This window comes from Pinus tabuliformis, chromosome 4_1, assembly GCF_031772625.1.
Source record: "Pinus tabuliformis cultivar Carrire ecotype Pingquan chromosome 4_1, CPIR1, whole genome shotgun sequence".
NCBI lineage: Eukaryota > Viridiplantae > Streptophyta > Pinopsida > Pinales > Pinaceae > Pinus > Pinus tabuliformis.
In genome coordinates this window covers 265,483,922-265,504,569 of record NC_142303.1, presented here as the reverse complement: position 1 = coordinate 265,504,569, position 20,648 = coordinate 265,483,922, and the positions used below count along the sequence as shown (strand labels likewise).

General features: G+C 36.2%; 1 pseudogene; it reads left to right on the top strand.

Moving 5' to 3' along the window:
* Nucleotides 1-4,677, top strand: part of LOC149175286 (calcium-transporting ATPase, endoplasmic reticulum-type pseudogene) — a 191,571-nt pseudogene extending 186,894 nt beyond the window's left edge.
* The last annotated feature ends 15,971 nt before the right edge of the window (nucleotides 4,678-20,648 follow it).

Genomic DNA, 20,648 nt, shown 5'->3' with positions numbered 1-20,648 from the left:
ACTCTCAGAATTCAATATGAAAATCTCAGAATGTACAATGATGAAAGTGTGGCTAATTATTTCATACGTATAGATGAGATTATTAATTGTATGAAAAACTTGGGTGAAGAGATAAAAGAAGTTACTTTGGTTGAAAAGGTTCTAAGATCTTTGTCTTCTAAGTTTGAATCAAAAGTCTCTTCCATAGAAGAAAAATAGGATCTACATAGCATTACCATGTCACAGCTGCATGGAATCCTAACTGCTTTCGAAATGAGAAAAGGGGGACCATCAGATAGGAGAGAAGCTACATTCAAAGCTTCAGGAAAAGGAGATTACAATGAGTCAAGACATATTTCAGAAGGAGAGGAAGAATCAAACTTTGTCAAGAACCTTCAACAGGGTTCTGGAAGATTCAGAGGTAAGCTACCTTTCAAATGCTTTGCTTGTGGAAGAGTCGACCACTATGCAGCCAAGTGTCCTCATAAAGATAAGATTGATAAAGATAAGGAACCAGTTAGATGGAACAGAAAACAAAACGTAAGTAAGAAGAGCTATTATACACATGAAGATAGTGATGGATTTTCAATTAGTGATGAAGATGAACAATGTAATGATTATAGACTTTTGATGGCTTTTGAAGATGATGATTTCTTGGATGCTATAGATGAAAATGATCTCTATGAAGAATTTTCTAAACTTAAAATCTGTTTAGAAGAAAAGAGCATGATTATAGATACTCTGACATTCCAACTTGCTGAAAGGGAAAAACACAATGAAAAGTTAGAATGTGAAATTGTGGGACTTAGAAAAGATATTGAGAAAACAAAAGCTCTTAATCTTAGATTTGCTAAAGGATCTGAAACTTTAGATGAGATTATCAAAGTGCAAGGTTCTCCACTAATCAAGACAAGTCTTGGATATACTGAAGAAGCATCTCAAGCACAAAAGCCATCCACCTCCAAAAGTTATCTTGATGCAGCAAGGAGAAGTGAACAGGTTGACAATCGATAGCAAAGGCATGAAGCAGATCACCAAGTAAATCAGGGTAAATCTATCTCAAGGATGAACAGAGATCACCAAGTACATCAGGGACAATCTACTTCAAGAATGAATAGAAGTTACAACCAACCACAGGTAAATAATTATTAATTTTCCTCAAGAATGAATGAATATGATCACTTGGACAGAAGGTTTGATAATCGCAGGAATTTCTTCAATGGCCAATGTTTCTCTTGTCATAACTTTGGACACAAAGCAGTTCAATGTGTTGCCTACAAGACCATCATGACCAGAGAAGCACGAAATCAAAGGAGTGTAACTAGAATCATGAAAAGAATCTACAATAACTTTTCTGCTCTTGAAAATGAAATAGAATGTTCTATTTGTAACAACTTCAGTCATGAAGATTCTGAATGCAGGAGTAGGTTTTAGCAAACAATTCAGAAGGAGCAAGCATCATTGAGTCCCAAAACATAGAGGAAGAAAGAACTGCAACCAAAAAGATGTGGTATAGCCTTATATGTGGAAGGACAGGAAAATAAATAGTACATCGACAGTGGATGGTCGAAACATATGACAGGTGATAAAGAAAAACTTTAGTCATACAGTGCCTTAGAAAAGGAAAGGAAGGTTTCATTTGGAAATGACACCCCTGCACTCATAAAAGGTAAAGGTTCTGCTCTTTTGAAAGAAAAGGTCAAAGATGGAAATGTTATGTATGTTGATGGCTTAAAGCATAAACTATTGAGTGTTAGTCAAATGTGTGATCAAGGAAATGAGGTAATATTTCGATCAAATGGATGTATTGTTCGTGAGCTTGATACAGGAGAAACAGTGATCAAAGGCATAAGAACTCCAAATAATTTATACATACTCAAGGGAGGAAAACAACAACGCTATCTAAGCAAGAATTATGAACACTGGCCATGGCAAAAAAGATTGGGGCATCTAAGCTTCTCTCAGATAAGGAAAGCATGCAAATATCACGCAGTTTGTGATCTCCCTGACATCAGAATTCCAGACAATACACTATGCAAATCATGTCAGTTTGGTAAGCAAACCAGAACTAATTTCCCTGAGAAGGAAGGATCAGCAAGTAAGCCACTTGAACTTGTCCATACATATGTATGTGGTCCATCCAGGAAAAGGTCACCTCAAGGAGAAGAATACTTCATATTGTTCATTGATGACTTTTCTAGGATGTGTTGGATAGGACTTCTGAAGCATAAAGACGAAGCTTTCGAAAAGTTCAAAGCATTCAAAGCCTTGGTCGAAAACGAATTAGATCGCAAAATCAAATGCCTCAGGTTTGATCAAGGAGGGGAATTTACCTCAGACGAGTTTTTTTTATTTTTGTGAAGAACATGGAATAAGAAGGGAATTCTCTACTCCAAGGACTCCCCAGCAAAATGGAGTAGTAGAAAGGATGAACAGAACGGTTCAACAAATGGCTCGTGCTATGCTTGATGAGTCTGGAACTCCTGCAACCTTCTGGGGTGAAGATGCATTTGTTGCAATTACTATTCTCAACAAGACAAATGTCCGGGTGAACAACACTCAAACTCCTCATGAACTCTGGTATGGTAAGACTCCTACAGTAAAATACTTCAAAAATTTTGGACGCATGTTACATCAAAAGGACTGATGAAAAATTTGGCAAGTTTGAACCTAGAGCAAATGAAGGCATTCTCCTTGGTTACTCTCCCCAAAGGAAAGGATATAAGTGTTACAATAAAAGACTTAGAAAAATTGTTGAAAGTATTGATGTAGTGGTTGATGAAGAAGGAAACATTCCAAGGTAGGTAAAATCCGAAGATTTCGAAGATGATGAGGACTATCATTCAACATCAAATCAAACTAATGATGAAGGAGACACCTATGAGGAACCAGAAGAATAGATAAGGGTAGAAGAAAAGACTCCATCCAGGTATGTCCAGAAGAATCATCTAGAAACTCAAATTTTGGGGCAGAAAGAGGTAGGTGTACAAACAAGAAGAACTATTTCAGAAGATTCAAGCTATCTAGCATTGCTCTCTTCCACTGAACCACGAAATGTAAGTGAAGCATGCAAAGATGAATGCTGGGTCAAGGCCATGAATGAAGAACTTGATCATATTGAAAAGAATAACACTTGGGAGTTAGTTCCTAGACCAAATGATAAGAATGTCATAGGGACAAAATGGATATTCAAAAACAACTTGAATGAGAATGGAGATGTTATTAGAAACAAGGTCAGACTTGTTTGCAAAGGGTATGCTCAACAAGAAGGTATAGAATTTGAAGAAACTTTTGCACTAGTTGCTAGACTTGACACCATAAGAATGTTCCTTGCTCTTTCTAGCTTTCAGGAGTTCAAAGTATATCAAATGGATGTGAAATCTGCCTTTCTAAATGGAGACTTAGAAGAAGAAGTGTGCATTGAGCAACTAGATGGATTTATCTTTGGGATGATCTAAAACTTGTATGTAGACTCAAAAAGACTCTCTATGGTCTTAAACAAGCTCCAAGGGCTTGGTATTATCATTTGGATAAGTACCTCCATCAACAAGGTTTTTCAAAAGGATCAACAGATAGCAATCTATATATAAAAATTGATAATGATAAATTGATAACATTGTTGTGTATGTTGATGACATCATTTTTGGTAGCAATGAAGAAGCCATGAGTCAAAACTTCGCATTGGTGATGCAGAAAGAATTTGAAATGTCCTTGCTTGGTGAGCTCACATATTTTCTTGGTTTACAAGTCCAACAAAACAAAGACAGTATTTTTCTATCACAAACCAAGTACCTCAAGCAGATCTTGAAGAAATATGGGATGGAGGATTCAAAACCAGTATGTACCCCTATGTTAACAGTATGCAGCCTCAATGTAAATGATGAATCAGCAACAGTGCATCAACCAACCTATAGATCAATTACTGGAAGTCTGATCTATCTAACAGTTACCCGACCAGACATCATGCATGCAGTTGGAATAGTCGGAAGATTTCAGGCAAATCCAAAGGAAACTCATCTTCAGGTAGTCAAAAGAATTTTCAAGTATCTTCAAGGAACTCAAAATTATGGCTTATGGTATCCTAGAGATACAGATCTCACACTTCATGCATATACAAATGCAGATTGGGCAGGAAGCATGGATGATAGAAAAAGCACTAGTGGTGGTGCATTCTTTATGGGTTCCAGATTAGTATCTTGGTTCAAAAAGAAACAAAGTTCAATTGCATTATCTACAGCTGAAGCAGAATATGTGGCTGCTGCATCTTGCTGCACACAAATCCTTTGGATGATGCAAACATTGCAAGACATTCAAATCACTTGTACTCCACCTATCTCCATTTTTTGTGATAATACAAGTGCAATCAGTATTTCAAAAAATCCAATCATGCATTCGAAGACCAAGCACATACCTATCAAGTATCATTTTCTCCGGGAACAAGTGCTTGAACAAAAGGTCAAATTGGAGTATGTTCCCTCAAAGGAACAGGTTGCTGATATTTTCACCAAACCGCTGCCCAGGGAGACATTTGAGTACCTCAAACAGAAGCTGGGAGTAGTTGATGCATCATCTTGCTGTTGAAATTATATTTTTCAGAGAAGAGTGGTTGTACGCGAGTTTGATGAAGCATATCCACGTACATATGCCGATTTCTGTGGATACAATCGCGTATATGTTGGTTTGAAGACAAAACAGTAGGGCCAGATTCAGGATGAGAAGAGTCTGATAGGGGTCTGACAGAGACCATCTGGCACAGGTTCAGGGGGAGCATATACTTCTAATAATGCATTGTTGGCATTATCTTAAAAGATCTTGGTGCATTTTCATAGCTGTTTTGTTTCAGGTGGAACAGGTGCAGAGGGAGATCATGGTTGCTGGTCTTGATGATGATTGAAAGATGTTGCCAATGTCAGTTGCTGATGATTATCATAGCCTTGTCTTAGATATTTAGTCTCTATGTCATGTATTTCTTGTATTATCAAGGTCATGTAACAGCCTGTGTTGGTTTCTCCACTATGCCTGGGATGGATGATGTAATGTTCTTGTTTTATCATGTGTAAACTTTTGGTGGATCCCCACTTGGTTGGGTGGATGAGTCAATATTAGTATATCCCCACTTGGTTGGGAGATGGATGTATGTATGAGTCTTTGGTGATAGGAAGGTAATTTATTATGTATAAAGTCATGTTTCTTCTTGTAGAACATCTTTTTGTAGACCATGCCTACAGTCATGGGGACAATGGACAACACAGCAGAGCAGAGATTTCAGGGGGAGCATAACCCTTTGCACTTGATGACAAAGGGGGAGAATGGCTTTGAGTGACTCGGGGTTGCCATCAAGTCCAAAGGGTGAGATTTTTGGCATTATGACACAGGTTTGGCACTATGACACAGGTGTTGTCCTTGATGACAACTCACTCAGATGACAGATCACATTTCAGGCTCTCAGAATAAAAGAAAAAGCTCTTAGAATGAAAGAAAAAGAGATATACGCAGGATCCTCTTAACCAAGTCGCGTATACATGCAGATTGGACGATCAAAAGGTGCATATACGTATGCACACACTTTCATGCAAGGAAAAGTGCGTACATGTGGGAAAACTTATTTTTGGTCCATGGTATTTAGTCCTTGGTATTTGGACCTATGGTTTTGGACTAAGGTATCTCATCCAAAGTGTTGAACCCAGGTATTGGGTCCATGGTATTGATTCTCTATGGTTTTGGACCATGGTATTGAGTAAGGCCTAAGACTATAAAAGGGGAAGGAGATCATTTGGCAAAGGCATTGACTCAAGCATTGAATATCTTATGAGGAGCAAGATCTATAATACTGGTCATTGGGTTATGGTGCATAGCTGGATCTGAACCAAAGAGGAACCTGAGCGCTAGAAGAAGGATAAGTACTATTGATGGGTCAAGATCTTAAGGCTTGAATAGTAGTATCTTTGTGTGATTTTGATCTGTTATATTTGGTGCATGACTTCATCTATAAATCTGATAATTTAGGTATAACTGATGTTTGAATAAGTGAAAAGGATAAATTATCTTTTATAGATCTATACGCAGGTTCAGCGAAGCAAAGGCGCGTATACACGCTGGTTCGGTAATTCAAAATAGTATATATGCAGGTTCAGTGAAGCAAAGGCGCGTATACATGTAGGTTCGGTAATTCAAAATAGCGTATACGCTGGTTGGCCTTAATTTAGCAGTGTATGCATGGAGGTTGTACACATTGAAGTAGCGTACATCTCTTGAAATATGTTTTAGCTACTTTTGTTTATTGTTGTAGTGTTCTGGGTTCAGAATTGGTGTCTGGTTACTGTTACTGTTTTCTGGGTACAACATTCAGAGAAGTGACTATTTGATTCAATTTTGTTTGGTGCAAAGGAGATTGGTTTATGTAAATATACTTGATGTTTGATTGATGTTATTCATGGATCCAGTCTAAAAATTTATGAAATGTGGTCCTGGAAGAAAAGGGAAGGTTGTAGCCTTCTGTAGGTCAGCACCGACCTACTAGTACCTCAACTAGTACAAGAGCTAAGGGGGTTGTAGCTCCCTTCCAGGAGAATCTGGAGAACGAGAGAAGGTTGTAGCCTTCTGCAGGTAGTAGCTTGCGTATTGGTATAAGACTGCACCAGTACATAAACATTGTAAAAAGAAGTTTCTAATTAAAAGAAGATAGAGACGAATTGCAGCAGTTGGTTTTCACCCACATTGGATTTCCACCTTATATCTTGTGTTCTTATGTGTGGCTGCCTGGTTTGTTTTACTGTTCCTAGTTACTGTTTATATGGTTTTATGCACAGATTAATGATCAACATCTGAAGAATAATTTAAATTACATTTTGTGCTGGTTATATGCTAGTTTCCTTAACTGCAGTTGCATACATACGCAATTTTTACTAATTGAAATAGCGTATGCAAATTTGATTGTGAAATGAAAACTGATTGACCTGATAATACTGATTCACCCCCCCCCCTCTCAGTATTATTTCCAACACTGCGGACCCTCATGAGCGAATTTATAAACCAAATTTTCCCTTCAAAATTAAATCTAAAGCCTAAAATCAAAATGTAAACGAATGAAATGCAAGATAAGGAGGTCGTGGATTACCAGGAGCTGACGGTTTTCAATTCCAACGGACGGATTTTCCAAAATCTTCACAGGAACTTTCTTACCCAAAAGCTCTCACTTTTCACTCTGAACTCAAATGGTAAAAATGAAGTTGGAAAACCCATTTCTATAAGTTTTTTCAAATAAATGAATTTTTAATTTATTTATTTTTCACTTTAAAAAGGCAAATTTTAAAATCATTTTTATTTATCTTAAACAGATATGTGTAATGTTTTGAGTTTTGTGTAGAAAATTAGATTTTTTCGGGAAAATTTATCATTTTTCAACAAAGAGCATACTTTTATCACTTTTTTGGACTCTTTCAAAAATTTATGAAAAAACAAAACATTGGAGTCCTCTTTAAGCTCTTTTTAGACTCTCGAAAATTGAAAAGATTGTTGAGCACTTGATTGTTCGAACTCGTTAAAATAAATGAATAATTGTCCCTTCAGTATAAGTTTACCCCTTTTACGGACTGAAATGGACTATTTACGAAAAAGGTACACGTTGACTAAATACGGTCAATAGAGTCCTCTTTAAACCCTTTTCAGACTCATTAAATATGAAAAGATTGTCGAGCGCTTGTCTTTTCCAGCTCCTTAAAGTATTGAATAGTCATCCCTTTTGTATTATTTTATCCTTTTTCGGGCCTAAGGAATTATTTTATGAAAAAGTACCACCATGGAGTTTTCTTAAGTTTTTCTTCTGACTCCCTAAAATTGAAAAACATCGAGTTTTTCCTATACTGGACTTGTTAAAATTTAACAGTAAAGGACCTGTTCAATTTCAAATAGGAACGAACCAATCCTTCTTAGGGTTTGAATTTTAAACTAAGTTGGACTCATCTGAAGGATGAGCTTATAAACAAGAAAATGTTATCCTCCTCAAGCTTGTCAAAAATAAAGAGGTACTTGCCAGAAATGTTGGGGGAAAAGAGAGAAAAATGAACCTATTTTTTACACTTCGTTTTATAAGAACCTGTCAACCACTCTTGAACACGACACTTTTTGTTCACCTGGGTTGGGAAAATCCTTTGCATAACAATTAATTAAACCACATTGAAATTCTGCAGCCGGTTTTTGGGTATTAGCTTTGGGTCAATTTTCACCAAACCATTTGCAGTGTCATTATGTGTTCAAGAGATCAATTCAAACAAACCATTCATCTGCAAAATATCTGTCATCCATTTTGACCATCCTTGAGTCAGTCCTTGATAATATATTTCTTCAAAACTTGATCTATGATTTCGTGTTGTGGGCTTGCCTACGACAGATCACTTTCTATTGACTTCAACTCATTATCTAGGAAGTTGATCTAGAAATCATCAGTACCTTGAAAGTTGCATGCCCTAATGGCAATTTTCTCGCCTTCGACGATAGGTTGCATCATTGACCTTCGATCAAATGATCCTTTGACATGTTCGACTTCAACTCATTTATTCACATTTCATGGATTGTATTGGGTACTTTGAGAGCCATTGACATTACTGGTGGTTTCTCTCACACTTGTTAACAGTTCACATCATTGACTGGTAATCAAGTGGTTTCTACCATGTTCGAATTTGACACATTCATTCACATGGATAGAATCGTACTAGTTCAGGAAGCGGAAATCAAGACCTTGGATCTAGTTTCTACCATCCAGGCTGCCAGGAGTTTTGTTATTCATTATACAGTGGACTATTCATAAACAGATGGTTGCATCCATACTGTGTCTACATAGGTTTATGCTCTTGATGTATTACAAAATCATTCTTGTATTAGAATAGTTTAGTTAGTTTTGATTTGAGTATGGGAATGCCTACCTCAGCGATGATATATATATATATATATATATATATATATATATATTGCATTGAATGTTTGTACTAGTTATGACTGGCGCGTCCACAGGATGATCCTTGAAATGATAAAGTACTTCATTCTTCATACATGAAAGACTCCATCTTCATCTATTACAGATTTCGCACTTTAGGGGGCAATCTGTTGCACTAAAAATTTTCACCTTGACATTTTGCAATCTGTGTGAGTCCATTACCACTCATACTTTCCTCCTTTGCAGGTCTAAAGCCTCAGTTCTTCATACCAAGCCTTGAAAATAATAGAAAGCCCTGAAAAGTCTCTAAAAATTTGGTTCCACACTTTCTCTTTGCATTACCTGCGGTCCCGCACCTAATGGTCATGTCCCCTGCGCACTTGACCGCTCTGTATCTATGTTATGGGTGCGGACCCCTGTAAAAGTTGAAAAGGCATGAGTACATTCTAAAAAACTCACTTTCAATCATTTCTAGAAGCTTCTGGAAGGAATATTGAGGTGGAAAGTTCTCTCTTCTAAGGTTCATGCACTCCATACCTTAAGGAGCTAACCCCTTGATGTGAGGAGCTTATCCCTTTGAAGGAGGATTCTATCCCTTCATAGATGGACCTGTAACCTCCTCCTCTGCACTATAAAATGGAGCATTGGGCTAGTTACTAGGAAGGTTATATGTTTTTATAAAGGGATTTATTAGTTTATAAAATATAATTAATCTTTTTTTTCTCCAAAGAATGAAGACATGGTGATTAATAATTTTCTCTCACATAAATATGTAAATTAGTAAAATATAAACAATTAGAAAAGAAGTAATGACTTTAAAATGGTAATAGATATAGATTCGACCTAGATTTTCATACCAACTCTTTTATTAGATTCATAACGCTCTTTTGTAGGTTGGTTTAGGTGGGATCATGCCTTGTATAGGGACGTTGACAAACCTTGAAATCCAAACCAACAAATCCATAACTAAAGAGAGACATAGACCTTTGTATCCATGTTTTTTAGCTAGAGGCTCATTATAGAGAAGATGGCCTTTCTTTCATGATCATCCACGGCATAAAGATGCCCTTCCACTTTTTCCTTAGGTGAAGCCCCCCCTTTGTAAGATTCAACTGTCAGAGTTTCCAATTAATCCTTCTAATTTTGCAAACTTGAATGCAATATACATTATGTTTCCATAGGTCTCCATGATATCACTTTTGTGATGATGAAGGTAGCACCCCAAGTCATGAAACTCCCTATAGCGCAGCAATAATATGGGTATCCACAACATGCCATGATTACTAGCTCAATTTGGATCCAATGACCATGGGATGAGCTATGGCCAAAGGAAATGGAATCATGATCTAAGGTCAAATTATAAGATCTATTAATGCAAACCCTTATATAGGTAGTCACAATCATGAGACAAGGAGAAATGGATGTGCTTTAGAAGTTTTATATTTCACACATCTATGAGTGTTCAACCTCCCTGCTTTGCATGCAAAGGTATAATGATGTGAAAGGTGATGAGATGAGGTTTCAATTCACTAGCCAACCTCCTTGATTCAAAAAGATAGAAGGTAATTCATTCATGGACTAGAATGATATAGCTTGCATTGCTCCTCCTTGAACTAGAGAAATAGTTGTCCTTCCTCCAAAATGGATTCAATATTAGTTGTGATATGTCTTTGTATTAAGGTGTTGTTTAGCTTGGAACAAGGTAGTTTTCAAAGCATTGAATCTGGATGAACCCCTTTGAACAATTCTTGAAATAGTTGATGAGGAGGGGGAGTTACCATGCAAGAGATCTTGAATTGTGACAATATAATAATAACTAGTAATTACCTTCGATATAACTATTTTTTTAATAATTAAGATCTTGGTAGGCCATCAAGGCCTCCACCTTGTTGTTAATGACATGCCCTATTACCCAAGCATATGATAATTCTTATTTTCCATTAAGATCAATTTTGATCTCTCATGCTTGTCACCTCTAACCAATGTAATGTGTTTTGAGCAACATAATTTATAAGAAAAATTTCAGAAACATAATTTATTAGAAAGTTAATGTAGCATAAGCTTTTCACCTTTTTAATTTATAATTTTAGAAGGACTGTGCATATGCATCATGCAATCACGTTAATATTGATATCTATTTTTTATAATCCCTTGCATTGGGTCTTGTCCATTTATATGAGACAAATTTGTAACACACCCAACCTGGGCATAACTAGACCCGACCTTCGAGGTACATTATGAAGATGGAGTTATCTAAATATCTCTTTCCTTCACCATCTCAAATGTTGATTTTGAGACCACCACATCTTATGGTCATTGAGAGCTTTCCAACAATATAAATTTTGTCTCATTCTAAGCTACGGTCACAAAGTTAAGCCCCTTTATAATTTTTTCCCCATAAAGACCACATCATCATTCATATGCCCTTGAGGTTACCAACTGGCTTCCTTGATTGCATGTTGGCTTGAGCTTGCCCACATCTCCAAGCTCACATGACATATTGGGCCTTGCCATATTAGAGAAATCCATAATTCACATAATTGAAAACTCCCATGACTCTAATAGTTGACATGGTTGATATGGCTCCTCATTAGTATAGCCAATAGGGATAATAAACTAACGACATGTACCACCGATATGTCAATATCAAATATGGCCCGATTTGGGCAAACATCATTATGTTAATATAGTATTGGCCCTGCAATCCATTGATATGTCAATATGGGCTCTCCCTATTGATTCATCAATATACTAATATGGCCTAGTATGGGAAAACACCAAGATACTCCCCATGTTCCTAATTTCTAATTATCTACCATATTTACCAGGGATTTCAATCCCCAGATTTTCCCACACATCTAAGGCATAAAGGGGATCGGTCCCCAAATTTTGTTGCCTTCAACCAAGAAAGCTTCACACTTCTAGCACATATAGTTGCCATAACATTGTAGAGGTGGAACATATCAAATTGGTTGAATTCAAGAAAAATTTAAAAGTGAAACCATTACGACAAAGCCTAATCTCTCCATTCAGGAATATACAATATAAAATTATCATAAATGGCATGAGCATAAGGTTTCCATTGCAAAAGACACTCAAACTCAAAAAAGGAAAGAAAATAAACATTTAAGTAAGTTAGGTTATATTCTCAGCTCTCTATTTATGCTAATTTCAACATAACATTCTATATGCATATAAATAACAATTTTCAACCCATGAGTATATACATATACAGTAAATCTAGTAGGGTGTGTAAATAAGAATCATTGAACAACATTTACAAGTTCATTCACAATGTAGAAATACACTTATCTATTCCACTTAATTTCTACTAGAAATTGAAGAAGGGATTGTCACTCTCCACCCAACTATAGGTATATCTACACTACAAATTTATTGCAACTAGCCACCCTCGATTCAGATCCAATGTCTGAAGGACACTCCACATAGGGTATTACATCAAAGGGTTAATTCAGGGTAGATAGTGAAGGCCAATATCCTTCATTGGCTGGGAAATAGAGATGTTTCCTCTCAAGCTCTAAATCTAGTCTTAATACACAACAAGCATGGCCATTGAGGTCTGGACAATAAAAAGGGAGACCCCTTCACTACTTCGTATGGTCCCTTGGTGATCCTCCCTCTTCTATTGCTTCGCATGCACCACATAATAAAATAACAACGTTCGCCTCTGCAATCAAACTTAGGTAAAGTGATTCTCCCAATGGTTTCCATAGCCATCACCAATCACACCTAGACTCTATAGTCTAGTTTTCCAAAACACGGGCTACTCGATGGTATATGTTACACGCATATAGTGCAGTTCTTTGTCTCAATCTTTTCCAATACTCTTTGAATTCCAAACTCTTCACACTAACAACTTTCCCCACAAGCATTGGCTTTAAGTAGGGGGGTTTTGGTTTTCCCTTCTCAGGATGTGAAGTCAACCTGGTTACCATAAGGTACACATCCTAGGCTTGGGTGGCAATTACACCTCTTTCCCCATTCCTCATGTCAAGATAAGTTATGTGCATGAATTAGGACATGATAATTTAATCACTTCGTAAACTTAGAAGCACATGACTATATGTAGAGAATTAGAATTAGACTTGTTATTGTTAGCCTCCTATTGCAATAGGTTTCATATTTCATGATTGACTGTTTTACATGCCAAATATGTCATCTTTTCATGCTGCAAGGTTCCATATTTCCAAGAAATTCCATTTTGAAGAATCATACCATTTTTGAAGAGTTTTACAGTTAAGGGAAAGCCAAACAACTTAATCTTGGCTTCCCTAGGTTTAAATTGCTTGTTTTAGAAGATAGAGAGTGAATATATGTCCAAACAGCTTAAGCTTGGCAGATGAGTAGCTAGGTAGAGAAATAAAGGAGCCCAACTGCTTAATATGGGCCCTTGGAAGATATAAGGGTACATTTAGATAGGAGGGCAGTCAAAAGAAAAGAAGATAATCAGGGTCTGCAAGTCTAAGTGCACCCATTCAAAAGGAAGAAAAAATGTTAGGTAAGTAGGCTGGGTAGGCAGCTTTGTGGTTGCAGAATGAGGATTTGTGATCAATTTTGTATTTCAAAGTGTTTATCAACTTCAGATCACAAGTACAAGGCAATTTTCCTTTGGAGGAGCTCAAGCGAGGCATGTCTAAACTCCCCCTTCTTCTTATTCCCCAAATCATTCACTAACCTCCCCAAAGAGGTCAAGATCTGCTTGATATCTCTGAAGTTTCATCATTTGTCATATCATTGGCCTAAGTAAAGGTTTGCTTTGCTTAGGAGTACTCTTATTCACTCTATAAGTCATTTTTCCCTTTTAAGTAGCCTAAGATCTCTAAACTTAGCGCTTTCTTGTCATTTTCATGTTAACTTCTAACATTATTATGTAAATCCCTATCTATTTCCCCTTCCCCTTACTAAAAAGCACTAAATAGCTCCCCTATGTACATATTCCCATCCCCTGGCACTATAGCCCTATAACATCAATTTGGGGAAATGCTAAGTTCATTTGGGGCTTGGCATTAGCCTTTCCGCGTTCAAACCTGGGATTGATTTAGCATTTGGCTAAATTAATAACCATTCCCTTCCCCCTTCTCACCCATAAACCTTAAGGTTTTACCCTACGCGCTCGTATTTTCGGGTTTTGTTTAAAATATTTGATTAAACAGTCAAACTCTACCCTGGCGCACATACCATAACCCACAAACCCAAAGGTTTGAACCCCCGCCATATAAACAAATGATATAATATTCGGGCGGGCCCCCGAGTCGCAACAAGCCCGTATGTTAACATCCCACCAGCTCATAGTTTCGTCCACCGTCGGATCGGGCCCTCCCCATCCGACGGCTCTCACCAATTTCGGGGCACCCCTGACGCTCGACAGATAGATTCCGATAGCGCAGCGGTTTCTCCGCCGTACAGAAGACAGGTGCCCCGTTTTGATTGCATTGGAGCCCCTCTGACAAATATCGCCCCCGTATAGAAGGCGGTCTGATAAAACCACAAACCGCCTTCTGCCCCTCCGCCCCTAACGTTAGCGCCACGTCACCGCTCACGTCACCTCCGCGTCAGCCCGCCACTGCTACGTGTCACTGCCACCGCATCTGCCTCCGTCCCTACCCCGCCACCGTATCTTGTGCCACGTCGTCACCCTGTCGTACTGCCACGTCACCCTTCCGTACCCGGGACCCGCCAATGACGTCATGCTAACGTCATCATAGAAAAGGCGCAAAGGGCGAAAATCGCGTTAGAGAATGCTTGAAATGAGAAACAGAGGCAGTTTTCGATGCGTGATTAGCGCTTAGAGCTTCCTATTGCTCGGCTACCTGCAAAACCCAAAAAAAACGCAAATTAAAAGCCAGCCTTAGCCTAGCACAGTTATCAAGTTGCATTCCTCCGCCATTATTTGACAGGATTTCTTCATGTATGTTAATATTCAATCGGCCAGTGCCGATAGCATTCTAGAGGCCACGAAAAGCATTTGCAGCAGTTATTTTTGCCTTGAAAGGGCAGAAAAGGGGCGATTTGAAAGTTTTAAGCATATCAAGGGAGAGAAAGTGGCCTGATTCAAATGTTAAAGAGTATCAGAGGAAAGATAAAGCCCGGATTCAATTAAAGAGTATCCATGAAGCGGCAAAGAGTATCAGATCGTCAATATCAAAGCAGGTGAACATTAAAGGCCTCCATCCAAGTCAAAGAAGCAGTAAAGGCCATTCAAAGCTCATCAGATCGAGATTAGTGCACATTAAAGCCACCCAAAAGCAGCAGAACCGCCTAAGAGGTGCAGATAAGAGATTAAAGGCACAGTTATTGCAGAAACACTACACCGAGACACCAAGGACAACATATTAACTCATTTCGATGCAGCTGCCTCCAGCGCAGCTCAAATAAATATCTTCTTGCATTAATTTCAGGACAAGATTAGATTAAAGAACTCATTTCCCTCAGATCTGTTTAAGATCTGCTGTAATAGATATTTTTGGATATTTTCTCTATATAAACCACCCTGATTCATTGTTTAAAGGGTTGGTTGGTTGATAACCCTCATTCTAGACTTGCGTTGTATACTTTAAGAGCTCTATAATCAAAGACTGTTGGAATGCTTTGGATGAAGAACTGTCTGTTGTGTTATTAATGGCCAAAGAGTGACTGTGGAATTCCTGTGCTACTACATGGCTCAATAAGTGTTTTCTTACCTCTGTTTGCAGTTTATATATGTTTACGCCACCATCTAAATAGCAAGAAAGAAGAATAGCTTAGGCTTTGCTTGACTGCACTCTATGCTCAGTTCTTGTTATCTCTATATGTTTTCTTCAGAAACGGTTATGAATATGCATACTTAAATGATCATGTTTACCCTATTTCTTTCACATATGACTATTATTTAGGAATTCTTGACTGCTCCTAGACAAACTTTCATTCACCTTCCCTCTCTGTTAGCTAATGAAAGATTCTTAGTTGCCTTTCATCTCTGACCTTCATTCCATATTTATTCCATCTTGATGTTGTTCTATGTGTAGCTATCTTGCTCTGTATTCCTCTTGTGACCAAGAAAACGCAACAGCAAGCCCTAATCCATGACTCCATGCCCAATGGTTTGAACTTCTCACTCTATGCATCCCAACTCTGCTTGAAAACATCATCCTTCCCACCAAAATCAAAACAAAACCCATGTACACCATAACTAGCCTAAAATCAACCCAAAACAAAGTTAAATCGTAAAGAGAGAGCCCTCTCTGACTGTAGGTAGGCTAGGACCTGCAGCCCAAAGATTGGTTTGTGGTTACCTCGGCTGTATCCCTTAAGGAGCCAAGGGACAACCTGAGTGTTAACAGTTATCATGTTAAGAAATGAAAAATGATTATTTTTCCTAAATATTAGATCTAAATTGCTAAGTTAACTAGCGAACAAATTCAAAGCTAAAACTCTAAATTGGAAAAATCAAAAAATAATCAAACAATACTATGATTTAACAACTCAAATAGCTAAAAGAAACTAATCACACTTCTTGAAAGTAAAAACACATTGCTTACTTAAAATATTTTAGACGATCAAACATGCACTAGCGTCCAAAAAGTTGTAGTTTCTTTGGATTCAAAGGTATATAATGATTGACTCCTAAGTCTTGTACTTATCTATGTCATGGTTGATTTCAAGTATTAAAATAAAGGGATGTATTAAAAAATGGAAAGATTTCTTGAGTAAGTCTAGTTTGGTGGACTTGCATGTGTTAGAGCCTTTTCCAAATGGATGTATACTCCTAATCTTTTACCCAACCCATCAATAAGTTTTTTTTTTTGAGACATTTACTAATATATGAAAGCAAGATCTATAGTGCTCTCATGCAATACTAGTTTGATAAACTATGCATGCACTAGGGCCTTTTCCAATAGATGAACACTCCTAGTCTTCTACCTAGCTTATAAATGCTTGTCTTCAAGAGCATTAACTAATCTATGATAAAAAGACTCAATTTGTTCACGAACAATAGAAAAGCTATGATATCTAATAGATCAATAAATCCAATAACTTAAAATAGAGGATTATGAACAAACTTAGACAAGAAAAAGCATGAGAATGGTGATATGAATAGGATACCTCACATTTCACAAAAATAGAGGTTTTCTTTCATAAATATGTATAAATAGAAAAGGAAAAAACATGAAAATATGTACCAACATCTACATTTATGGACAACAAATGGAAACAAGTGCACACATTGAGACTGTGGGGCCCTCCACGCCTTAGCTTACACACTAAAGGCTACCAACTAATGAAAACTCATAAAGATTGCATGTTTTATAGATAAAGAAGTTGAAATTAGAGCTTCAATGATGAAGTTTCTGAGTGCTAATCTCACAATGCAAATCAAAGAGTTTGAAAATTAAAAAGTTGTTTGGCAAGCTTCACTAGCTTTGCCTTTATACACAAGTTTTGAAACAAACTACTGAAATTTCTCTTTGCAACTAACAAGAAACTATTCTAAGCTTCCTTCTTAATAAATTTTAGCTTCCCATCATGGGGAAAATCGTGTTTTATCAAATCTCAACAAATTTCTTGACTAAATATGTGTTTTAATAGGTAGAGTGCCCACATTGACCATGCATTGATTGGATCTTTGTGAGTTGTTTTTCATGGAACCGAGGGGAATCTCACCATCTCAAGATCATGGGCCACAAACCCATGTCCTCTTTTTTACCTAGCTTTCCTACAAGTATCAGAAGGAATGAGAGTTTACAAAACTGTTATTTTCTAGTAAAAATATCGTAAAGTAGATTTACAATGCATACATTTTCATGAAATTTCTAAAATTAAAATTTTAATAACAAAATATCTTAGGGAGTGCTTTGTTGATCAAAATGTAATAAAAGTGGTATGAAATAGGTTTGTTAGGGTTGGGATGTGGTACCTTATCATAATAAAATGTCATCAAATTAAAGGTTTGACACCTCATAACTACTTGGGAAATTAGTGGCTCCATAAGCACATCAAGGGATCAAAACATTAAATTCAGGGAAGATTGGAAGACTAGAAATATCCCTCACAAGCTTCCTAAGCAAGTTATCCTTCCAAACATCGAGATTCATATAGGCTTGTCCTAATCTTCAACTTTAGCAATTTATAATTTAATTAAATAGGATATTTACGTCAAACAGTTTTGGCAGATAGCCATGTTGGCCCTCCAACATTATCATCCTTTAATTACATTACAAAACTTGGGGATTAAAAAAAGGGATCTTACAAAGTTGCTTAGGTTCAACTAACACAATATATTGCAAGATGATATATATATTGCATGGACACGAGGATTGTCGTCAATAACAACTCCACAACAACTATGTTTTATCACATTTTATTTTATATGGAATTAATGCTTATCATATTAACATGATATCACATTTCAAGAAGGCTTGGTCAACCCTTTAGAATAAAAATAATACCTACTAGTGCATCCATATAAATAAAATGACTATTAAATGTTGATAGGCATCAATCCATAACAAACAAATCGATTATTAGAGACTTGCCTTGGAATGGCCTACTAAGCATCAAAACACTCGCTTCATCATACATCTCTAGTTGTTAAAATTACAAGAATTAACCAATTTATAACTTTATTTAAAATTATTATTATTATTATTATTATTAATGGCAAAAATAATCAAAAAGCCCTAAGGGTTACCTCAATTGATCAAGTCCCCATCGTTAAAACACCTTTGTTATTTAGAGGTCACGGGTTCAATTCTCTCGTCACCCTCAGTGTCAAGCTTCGTGGTTGAGCCGATAGGAAGTGATCCCTTCAAATGGATCCACCTGGTAAAAATATTTCGTTGACATAACAGTCACCAATCTTCGAGGTCTGTGAAGCACATAGAAAAAAAAATGACAAAAAGAATCAATAAATAAGTTAAGAATATATACATTAGAAAAAACATGTAACAATATTCTTAATTTGCAAATAGGCTGTGTTACAATACCATGGGCCAATACAATGGCTTATCAATACCGCATGCCCAAAAGACCATAACTTATTTCATATCACACTTGTTCATATTGACCTTTTTTTAATTAATGAATTTAATTAAAACAACAAGAAAGGCATAACTATTGTGGAAATAAATCTCAACCTTTGATTTGCGTATATTACTAAGAATATTCTAGAATATTCTATGGAGGTTAAATCCCTACCATCCACCTAATAATTATTGGTAACTAAATTAAAATTGTGAAAGCCTTATTCCAAAATAGACATGTCTATCGATGTAACTAGATTTTGAAGTCAAATCATCGTCATGAGAATTGCTCCAACTTCCCATTGAATGACAACCAAATAGACAAAAAAATATTTCAAGTAATAATGTATATTAAAAAAGATATCAACAATTGACACTATTTTTTTGGTATGTGTCAGCGATTTTGATTGATTTATAAGAAGCTATGAGCCATAACTATGCATTAATGCAATACAAATACCCACTTTAACATGGGAGGATAGAGGTCTATACCTTGCACCTCTCCAATGTAAGAGCAAATATTTTCCTAATAAGTCATGGGTTAATCGAAATTTTTTGTCTGCTTTAAATGGAACATAAAAGTTGTCTTTGGCTTGTATATTTGTGCATGGGCAGTACTATACATGCCTCACATTTCATAATGCTACCTTTAACTCTCCTTATGACTACCTTAAGATACAAATTCAATGTATCACTTGGTAGGCCTTACAAATGAGAGTGGACTTTGATCCATTTATGTGTAAAAGTAAATATATGCTAATATGTTTGACAATTTCAATAACTACATTAAAATATCAAACAAATAAAACTATCATTAAAATTAAACATGGATCATCCTTCAAAATTAACATCTTTTATTTTTTCTACAAAGTCTAATTTGACACTTCAAAACTATTTCAAAATATGCATCATTCTTCTCCATTATGCCATTATATTGTAATTGTTTTGATAGTAATACATAGATTTAGTGTTTTTATTATATGTGCTTATTTTCATTTTAATAAAACCATCACACTAAGGATGAAAAAATTGAATGTTGTGAGGAATTGTTAAAAAAGGGTTGTATTCCTGTACAGTCACCCAAAAATATTATATGACTTTAGTTGAATATCTAGCTTATGAGGGAAACAAAATCTTAATATATAACTTAAAATGTCATTATATTCAATACTAGACAACGACCAATGGATTATATATCACCTCCAACACCAAACTAATAGCAAATAAGTCAATTTTTTTGAAAATGCACGAAATATTTTAAAGTTAAAAAAATATAAAAAGCATTATGACTCAAACTTGAAAGCTAAATATGTAAACTCTGACCAATAAAGCATGACAATAACATAATAAAATCAATGGTAAAGTATGACTTTGTTAGTGTCATATATATAGGTAGCAAATTCTAGTTTAGCTAAACCAAGAGCCTAAGGAGCTAGTTTACCAAGAATGTTTCCCATGTAGGTGTATACATCAATTTTAGTACAAGGTTGTTCAACTACCCTGATGGGTAAGCTAATAAAACTATGTTACCCATATTTTGTTGGGTACCTAACTTAACTATAACAAAATTTAAAATATAATAGTGTAAGGATATGATATTGACATATTATTTTTCAACGGGAATATATTTGGAAACACATGTGAGATTGCATTATTTTGTAAAATCAAAATTTTAAAATTTATATGTTACTTTTTTATTGTTTTTTTAATAAAGTGAA